Source organism: Sturnus vulgaris, unplaced genomic scaffold (assembly GCF_052056855.1).
Source record: "Sturnus vulgaris isolate bStuVul1 unplaced genomic scaffold, bStuVul1.hap1 Scaffold_180, whole genome shotgun sequence".
Taxonomy (NCBI): Eukaryota; Metazoa; Chordata; class Aves; order Passeriformes; family Sturnidae; genus Sturnus; species Sturnus vulgaris.
This window is the reverse complement of record NW_028276110.1, coordinates 4,444,444-4,454,064: the sequence shown is the minus strand read 5'-3', so window position 1 is coordinate 4,454,064 and position 9,621 is coordinate 4,444,444.

The window sequence follows — 9,621 nt, the reverse complement described above, 5'->3', positions numbered from 1 at the left end:
TTCTGCCCAGGGCCCTGCAGTGTCACAATCATCACAGAATCACCCAGGCTGGAAAAGACCTTTAGAGCAGCAGGTCCAACCTGTGACCCAACACCACCTTGTCACCCAGACCATGGCACTCACTGTCATATCTAGTCTTTCCTTAAACACTTCCAGGGACGGTGACACACTCACGCCCCTTGGCAGCCCAGTCTAATACTCAATCACCCTTTTTGTGAAGAATATTTCCTAATGTCCAGCCTAAACATCCCTTGGTGCAGCTTTAAGGCTGTGTCCTCTTGTCCTGTTGCTGTTCCCTGGGAGAAGAGCCCCATCCCAGCCTGGGTGCTGCCTCCTGTCAGGGAGCTGTAGAGAGTGATGAGGTCTCCCCTGAGCACCCTCCAGGATAAACATCCTCAGCTCTCTCAGCCACTCCTCACAGGACTTGTGTTCCACACCCCTCACCAGCCTTGTTGCCCTGCTCTGGACACGCTCCAGCCCCTCCATGTCCTTCCTAAATTGGGAGCCCAGAACTGGACACAGCACTCGAGGTGCTGCCCAACCAGTGCTGAGCACAGGGGAAGAATCACTGCCCTGCTCCTGCTGGCCACACCATTCCTGATCCAGGCCAGGTGCCATTGGCCTTCTTGGCCACCTGGGCACACCGCTGGCTCATGTCCAGCCTGCTGTCCATTAGTGTCCCCAGGTCCCTTTCTGCCTGGCGGCTGTCCAGTCACTCTGTCCCCAGCCTGGAGCACTGCAGGGGTTGTTGTGGCCAAAGTGCAGGACACAGCACTTGGTCTTTATAAACCTCACCTTCTTGGATTTGGGCCCTGGACCCAGCCTGTCCAGTCCCTCTGCAGAGGCCTCCTACCCTCCAGCACATCCACACTCACACCCAGCTTGGTGCCATCTGCACATTTGCTGATGCTGCACTCAATGCCCTCATCCAGATCATCAGTGCAGATATTGAAATCCACGCTGGCTGGCTCTGATCCCTCAGCCATCCTGTAGGTGCCCAGTGATGGCACTCAAGGTGATCTGTTCCATCACCTCACCAGGCACCCAGGTCAGGCTGACAGGCCTGCACTTCCCCACATCCTCCTTCCAGCCCTTCTTGGGGATGGGCTCCCATTGGCACCTCCAGTCCTCTGGCACCTCCCTGCTGAGCCAGCACTGATGAGAAATGATGGAGAGCAGCTTGGGGAGCTCATCCAGCAGCTCCCTCATCCCCCTAGGATGGATCCCATCTGGTCCCAGAGACACCTGTGAGCATCTGAGTGGCTCAGCAGGTCCCCAGCTGCTTCCTCCTGGATTACAGGGGTCTGTTCTGCTCCCTGTCCCCTTCTCCCAGCTCAGGAGAACACTTGTCCTGAGGACATCCTGGCTTATTGTTTGAAACTGAGGCAAAGAATGAGTTAAGTAGCTCAGTGGATCCATGGAGATCATTGTGGCATTGCAAGGCCCCATGGAATCATGGAGACCATTGTGACACTGTGGGGAACCAAAGGGCCATTGTGACCCTGCAGGGCCTCATGGAAACAAGGGGCCACTGTGACACTGAAGAAGCAAGGAGAGCATTGGGACACTACAGGAACCCATGGAAAAAAGGGGAGATGGAACTGATCTGGCTGGATTGGCCTTCTGGGGGACACCTGGGAAGTCTGGCTGATCCTGGCATGTCAAGGGCTGCCTCTCATCAGCTCCTGGAGCACAGGGGCTCTGTGCTTTCCTTCCTAGGGAAAAGAACTCTCTGTATTTCCTGGTGCCCATTGCTGAAAGTGGTAATCTCTGTAAAAACTTTCCTTTATACAAGGGTTCTCCCAGCCAAAATCTGCCAGGATAGACAGCTCTGGCTGGTCTTGGCCTTCTGAGGGCTGTCTCTCATCTTCCACTGAACAATGGGGCTCTGTGCTTTCCCTCCAGTGGAAACGGACTGCCCTTCTCACCTAGGTATCAATGGCCAAAATTAGGATTCTATCTCCAAGATTGGCTCTATCCAAGGATTGCAGCCAAAAATAAGTAGCCAGGAAACACAGGTCCATCTGCCTTGTCCTCTGGTGATTTTCTAAGACTATGATCAGAATATTTTCATTTGCCAGCACCTTGGAGTGGGCCCAGAGATCTCTCAAGTTGGGGTTTAAAGGCCTCAAGCAAAAGACACCTATATGGAGCACAGGTCCTCTGTGCTCAGTGGACTGGAGACTAAGGAGAACAGAGGAGAGCCTTGGGAGGGATTGAAGGGCAGCATCAGAGATGGTGGATCCTTTAGACATAGTAAAGAAAAGCTGGAGAAAGAAAGAATTAATGCAACGTGAAGATGGGGAGGCCTGGACTGGACATGAGGAGAAAGGAATTGTTCTACGAGGGCAGGGTTGTGATGCAACAAGTCCCCCAGAAGGAGTCTGGAGCAGCCCAAGGCTTTGTGTGTGCAGGCAGAGGCAGGCAGGAGGCAGAGCTGTCAGCAAAGGAAGGGGCCAGCGAGGTGGGGCAGCCAGGGGATGACGACAGCCTGCAGGGACAGAGGCGCAGGGCATGGACACCGTAGGACAGCCTGGGCTGCAGAGGCCACAGGGATGGGCAGCAGCTGAAAGGCCCTGACACAGCCAACTCCTGCAGCACTTGGGCCATGCAGGCTGGCCCTGGGCCTGAGGCCAGCAGGGGACAAGTGAGCCTTGCTGTGCTGGGGCCTCATTGCCTCCTTGTCCCTGCTCAGCAGCCTGGCAGGGGCCGCCCCATGGTGCTGCCCTTGGCATTGCACATGGCCAGAGCCCAGTGGCCCGGGAAGAGCCCTGAGCAATGAGGGAGGGACAGGATGTGCCTTGCCAGGGGCTGGGGCTCAGCCCTTGGCCCTTTGCATTCCTCAATCACATCCAGGTGTGCTCAGCATCAGAGACACCTTTCCCTTGTTTGTCCCCACCTGTCATCAGTGCCTCCAGTGTTCTGCTCTCACTGGAACCTGGGTGTTGAAATTCAAAATGCAAGGAATTCTCAGAACACTGGGTCTGTAAGCTGAAGCTTAGAACTATGCATAGTTAAGTAAGGATAGGTTTAACTTTAGAATTTAAGATATAGAAAAAATAAAGGTAGTTACAAAGGGAATGTAAGGGTCGGTCCGAAGTTCCCCTCGACTTTGCCTCCCGACCGTCGCAAGGAGACCTTGAGGACCCCACCCAGACTGACTCCGAACAATGGTTTACTGGCTGGGCCAAGGTGGATGCTCATGACTGTGTGCTGGTGTATTGTGTTCACTGGACCGTGCTGTCGTGGCACCAACCAGAGACTGTGTTGCATCAACTGAGGACTGATTGTCCGTACCTGTCTCCTGCAGCACCACACAATGGTCCATAAATCTTCCCACCTTTTGGCTAGAGGCCACTCGCTTTGGAGAAGGACTATAAAAGAGCGACCCTCTGGAAAAGACCCTTTGAGATCTCTCCACTGATGAAGACCCCTGAGATCTCCCCACGGACGAGGACTCGTCTATCGGATGACCCGCGAGGACGCCCGTCTCGTCTGTTGGTAGCTATTCTCCCATCCCTTCCTTTCCTTCCCCTTTCCTTATCCTGTACCTCTCCCCTTTACCGTAACTGAATTGTTGGCATTTGATGAAATGCATTGCTGTTGTTGACTAAACTGATTTTCTGCTGTTGAATAAACTGATTTTGTCCCCTGCATTTTGCCTGTTTGCACCTTTGAGATCAAAAGAACCATCACGACCCCCGCTCTGCATTAATAGCGGATCGTGACATTAAATTGGCGTCACGGACAGGATTTTCTGGCAGACAGAAGGGATGCAAGGTTGTCTGTAGTCTGTATCAGGGGAAGGAAGTCTTACTCCAGCCGCACCTAGCTGGCCACCTCGGATGGGTGAGCCTGTCTAGAAAGCAAGGGGGGTTTTTCTGATTTCCCGCAGACTGCAGACACCTTGGTGTGGAGCATCCCCAGACTCGCTTGAGGGTTCTGTCGTCAGAATTTCACAAAAGATCTACTGGTGCAAAAGGCGGGACACTGTTGTTGTTGTTGTTGTTGTTGTTGCTGTTGTTGTTGTTTTGTTGTTTTTTATGATGTTTGACTACTTGGTGCAGTGAAGAGACAATCTGGTGTTTTGGTAACTAAGGAGTACCTCCCAAGTAGTTTGGTCTCTTCACCTACACAGGGAAGCGAAGGGGGGCACACAGCGGAAGCTGTTTCGTTGTGTGTGGTAACTTAAGCAATAGACCTCCCTGTTGTGGTTTTTACTTATCCCTTCACAAAATGACTGAGAATTCCACTGTAACAAATAAAGCTGCATTCTATGCTCTATTAGCTAAGTATAGCGCCAGACCGTCCCAAGGTGGGGAGGAATGGGCGAACAATAATTGGTTTAATCTGGAGAATGTGATTGATAGGATATATTCCTTGCAACATGAGTCAAGGTTCAAACTGGGCAAAAATAAAACCATACTCTGCTCAGTTTTGGGAGCTTGTCTTACGGCAGCCATAGAAACTCGCTTTAAGCGAGTGAGTGAAGAAAGCACAATTATAGATTCTTTGCAAAATCTTGTTCAAATTCTGCAAAATGAGAACCACTCATTGCGAGACGAAAATCATATGCTACAGGCTGCCCTAAAAAAGGAATGTGCAAAAAAATTAAAGCAGAATGAAACACACACAGAAACAGAGGAAAAGGAGATTGTTCACATTAATCAAATTTATCCCCAAAAGGAGTTAACTGTAATGAAAAATCTTGGGGAAAACTGCTGTCCAAAATTAAGACCTATGGTTAAAACACAATATACTTATCTTGGTCCTGATGATTTTGAACCAAACATATCTACAAAAGAAATCCCATATTCTGCCACTGAATTAGCAAAACTGAAAAAAGAATATGGGCGACTCCCTCATGAAACAGAAACTGAATATGTATTTCGAGTGTCTCTTACTGGGGGAGATCAGATTAAATTATCAGAAAGCGAAGCTAGTGGGTACTGGGGACATGGAGTTTTCTTAACAACCGGAGATAAGAGCTACCCATGGTCCTTGACCCAACGTGCAGCTTTCTGGGCCGGGGGGCTTAACCCCCTGGAAAGGGGAGACCCTATAGCTTTAGTTGGTACTCTCGACCAACTTTTGGAAAACATTCACAAAGCTGCTTGCTTGCAAATGATACATGAGAGAAAACTGACTACCACCTATGAATCACCTATGCAATTACCTGTAATGCCTGAAATCATGACCCCTTTAATTCGTGGTCTCCCAGAAACTCTCAAATCTACCGCAATTCTCCTTCAAAAAACTATCGCATCCATGACACCTGTAGAAAGATTAGATAGATTTCTTGGAAACTCGCGTGAGCGATCTGGTTCCGTGGACTCTTTCCCTCCCTATGAAACCCCTCCTAGATGGACTCCAGAGTCTCCGGACAATAACCGTAAAATCTGGACATGGAGCGAAGTTGCAGAGGAATTGCTGAATTTCAGTAGGAAATATGGACCCGTAAAAATCCCAGAGGATAAAGTGGAGAAAACCAAAGGTGTTAGACACATCATTTCTCCTAGTAGTGATAAGCCAGAAAAGGGGAAGTTGAATACTTCCCGTCAGTACTGGTGGTCGTTGGGGTTAAAGAAACAAATTCCTAAAGATGTTATGGATGGCTTACCACTTGACAAGTTGATAAAAATTGTTGTGAATTGGCATTGCCCTAAGATCCTTACATCAAACTCTCCTACTGTTCAGCCTAGTGCACCTCCTCCTCCACCAGTCATGGTCAGTGAGTCAAACCTAACCCCTCCCCAGATTCTGGGCAGTGAGCCAAATCAATCTCCTCTACAGGTTCTGAGAGCTGAGTCAGAGTTTCCTCCTTCTCAGTCTTTGGGAATGGAACTAAAACGGCTTCAGAAGCAGGGAAACTAGAAACCCCGTCTCTCGTGGGTGAGCAGAGGGATGGGGGGGGAAACTGGTTATTTCTTAGAACGCTCACCAGAAACCACAATACTGGGGACCTCCTGATAACAGCAATAGTTGGTCCTAGAAGGTCACCTGTCACTTTTGTGGTTGACACTGGAGCTCAAATTTCTGCACTAACAAGAAAAGCTGCGCAGAAATGTGGAGTTGTTCCAACGAGGAGACAATGCTTTGTCCTTAATGCCTTGGGGACCACAGAAGCTATGGATATAGCTCTGATAAAAATCCTACTACCTGGAGAAGAGAATTTGTTACTTATTAAAATTGTAATTGGGGATATTCCAAATGATTTATTAGGAATGGATGTCCTCGCTGGGAGGCAGTGGGAAGATGAGGAGGGTTGTCTCTGGTCTTTTGGCACACCACGTTTTAATATTAATCTGCTCCAAACTGCACCCTCCTTACCTTTCAGTAAAATTACTAATGTGAAACAATACCCACTTCCCACTGGTGCCAAAGAAGGAATCAAGCCAGTTATTCAGGACCTGAGAGATCAGGGAGTGATAATTGACACTCATTCTCCCTTTAACTCCCCAGTGTGGCCAGTCCGTAAACCTAACGGAAAGTGGAGGCTGACAGTAGATTTTCGCAGACTAAATGCAAACACAGATCCTCTCACAGCAGCTGTCCCAAATTTAGCTGAACTTATAACTTCAATTCAGGAGAAGGCTCATACAATCATGGTAACTATAGATGTCAAAGACATGTTCTTTATGATACCTATACAACCAGAGGACATGGACCGTTTTGCCTTCACCTGGGAAGGACAGCAATACACCTTCACTAGGCTTCCTCAAGGCTATAAACACTCCCCTACTCTAGCCCACCATGCTTTAGCACAGGAATTAGAAAAGATACCCAAACCTGACAATGTGGCTGTCTATCAATACATTGATGATATTCTGGTGGGAGGGGATGAAATAGAAGTAGTGGGGGATACCCAACAGAAAATAATTTCTCATCTGGAATGCCTTGACTTACAAATTCCCCCAGAGAAAATTCAAAAACCCTCACAGGAAGTGAAGTTTTTAGGGATTTGGTGGAAAGGAGGCATGACATGTATTCCACCGGATACCCTAACTTCTCTGGATCAAATTAAAATGCCTGGATCCAGGAAAGAGCTTCAACAAGCTCTGGGATTATTAGTGTTTTGGAGAAAACACATCCCTGATTTTTCAATTATTGCCAGACCCCTTTATGACTTGCTGAGGAAAAAAGTAAAATGGGATTGGACCCCTTCTCAGGAGGAAGCACTACAACTTCTGATTTTCGAAGCAACTGCACATCAAGCCCTAGGCCCTATTCATCCCACAGATCCTTTCCAGGTAGAATGGGGATTTGCTACCTCGGGGCTATCAGTGCACATATGGCAACGGGGTCCAGAAGGCCCTACAAGGCCGGTTGGTTTTTATTCTCGTGGTTTTAAAGATGCCGAAAAAGGATACACCACCTGGGAAAAGGGGCTTTTTGTTGTTAGTATAGCTCTCATAGAAGTGGAAAAAATTACACGTCAACAACCAATTGTATTAAGAGGCCCCTTCAAAGTTATCAAAGCAGTCACCAACGGGACCCCTCCCCCTGACGGGGTGGCCCAGAGATCCTCAGTCAGGAAGTGGTATGCCCAGATCAAACATTACTGTAACATCTTCTCTGTAACAGAAGGAGCTGCAAAAAGTCTGGCTATACAAGAAACTGAGAATTTGGCTAACAGCCACGATAAACCTGCCTCAGTAATTAAAGTGGCCCCTCCTTTCTCCCCTGAACAATCAGTGAATTCCTGGTTTACTGATGCCTCTGCTAAACGAGAGGGAAAAGTGTGGAAATACAGAGCAGTAGCCCTTCATACTTCATCTGGTGAACGAATTATTACTGAGGGAGAAGGTAGCGCTCAGGTTGGTGAATTGATTACCGTTTGGAGTGTTTTCAAGCAGGAGGCACATAATACCTCTCTTGTTTGTATTTACACTGACTCCTATGCCGTGTTTAAAGGATGTACAGAGTGGCTTCCTTTCTGGCAGCAAAATGATTGGGAAGTCAACAGAATCCCAGTATGGCACAAGGAAAAATGGCAAGAAATTCTAGATATAGCAAGTCACGGGAACTTTGCTGTGGGGTGGGTGGCTTCTCATCAGACAGATGGAAATTTAGCTGGTGAATGGAATAATGCTGCTGATGAGTTAGCAAGACTAAGTCCCCTGAAAAAGGAACAAATTACAGAAGATTGGGAACACCTGTTAGAATGGTTGCATATAAAAAGACAACACACAGGTGCAAAAGATTTATACAAAGAAGCCCTTGCTCGTGGCTGGCCTGTCACCAGGGAAATGTGTAAAACATGCATATCAGCTTGTGAGCAATGCCGCAGACGACTAGAAAGGCATCCTTTGGAAGATGACCCTTTGCACTTAAGGAAAGGTAAAGGCTTATGGGACGTGTGGCGGGTAGATTATATCGGCCCCTTTAAGAAGTCTGGTGGTAAACACTTCGTGCTGGTGGGAGTGGAAATAATTTCAGGGTTAGTCCAAGCTGAAGCCTTTAATAGAGCTACAGGAGAAAATACTGTTAAGGCATTGCGAGAATGGTTTGGAACATTTCCAAAGCCGCAGGAGATTCAATCTGACAATGGGTCCCACTTTACTGCTAAAGTAGTACAGGAATGGGCAAGGGAAGAAGGAATAAAGTGGACTTTTCACACCCCCTATTATCCTCAAGCCAACGGGATTGTAGAAAGGACCAATGGTCTTCTAAAGCGACTCCTAAAGCCACATGAGGGAGGTTGGGATCTTCGATAATGGCAAGCTGTAAAAGGTATAAATGATAGATGGGGGGTAAACGGGTGTCCCAAAATAACTGCTTTTTGTCTAAAAGCCCCAAGCATCATTCCTGCACTACAGGGACCTAATGATTCCAAAAATCCAGTCCATTATCCTGGGCAACCTGTTTTGGTAAACCTCCCTACTGTAGGAGAAGTACCACTAGTACTAAAAACTCCTCTAAATAAATATGCATGGGTAGCCACCAATGCTCTGGGAAAAGAGCATCGGATAAGTACCCGTTGGATTGTTCCATCATTTTGACCTCCTGCCTTTTGGTGGCAGACTCTGTTATGTTTGCTTTCACAGAAGACCACCGAGGGACATGGGGACTGGACGAACCATGATCATCTTTTTGATATTTTTCTGTATCCTACCACCACACCATGGCCAAAACTCGGCCGAGTGGCCGTGGTCTGAAGCTTCCATCAGGCATACCAGTGCTCTAGGACCCTACCCCAGAGATCGTCACCCAAGCCTTGCGACGGTAGTACTGCATGATTCTGAGGTATACCGTTCAAGTGACTGGGGTTGGGACAAAAAGGACTGGACTAGGGTACTAACAGGAATAATTGGTGAAGAAATCAAGGTAGGATGCAGAAAAGTGGAAAAATCCCTTCATGAGAAAGCCACCACCATTACAATCACCGGGAATTACTTAAAATCAGATATAACCAGTAGTTTGCACCCTAACATCACGGCGAGTCTCTGCCCCACAACAGCATGGACATGTAAAAAACAAGCTCCCCTAATATTGTGCTGTCGCCAAAGGAAGGTTGGTAACTATACCCTGGACCCTGACACCAACAACGTTGAAGTTACAAAGCTTTGTGCAGATGAACTTACAGACTGTTGGCATAACTTTACTTTAACCAGACCAACC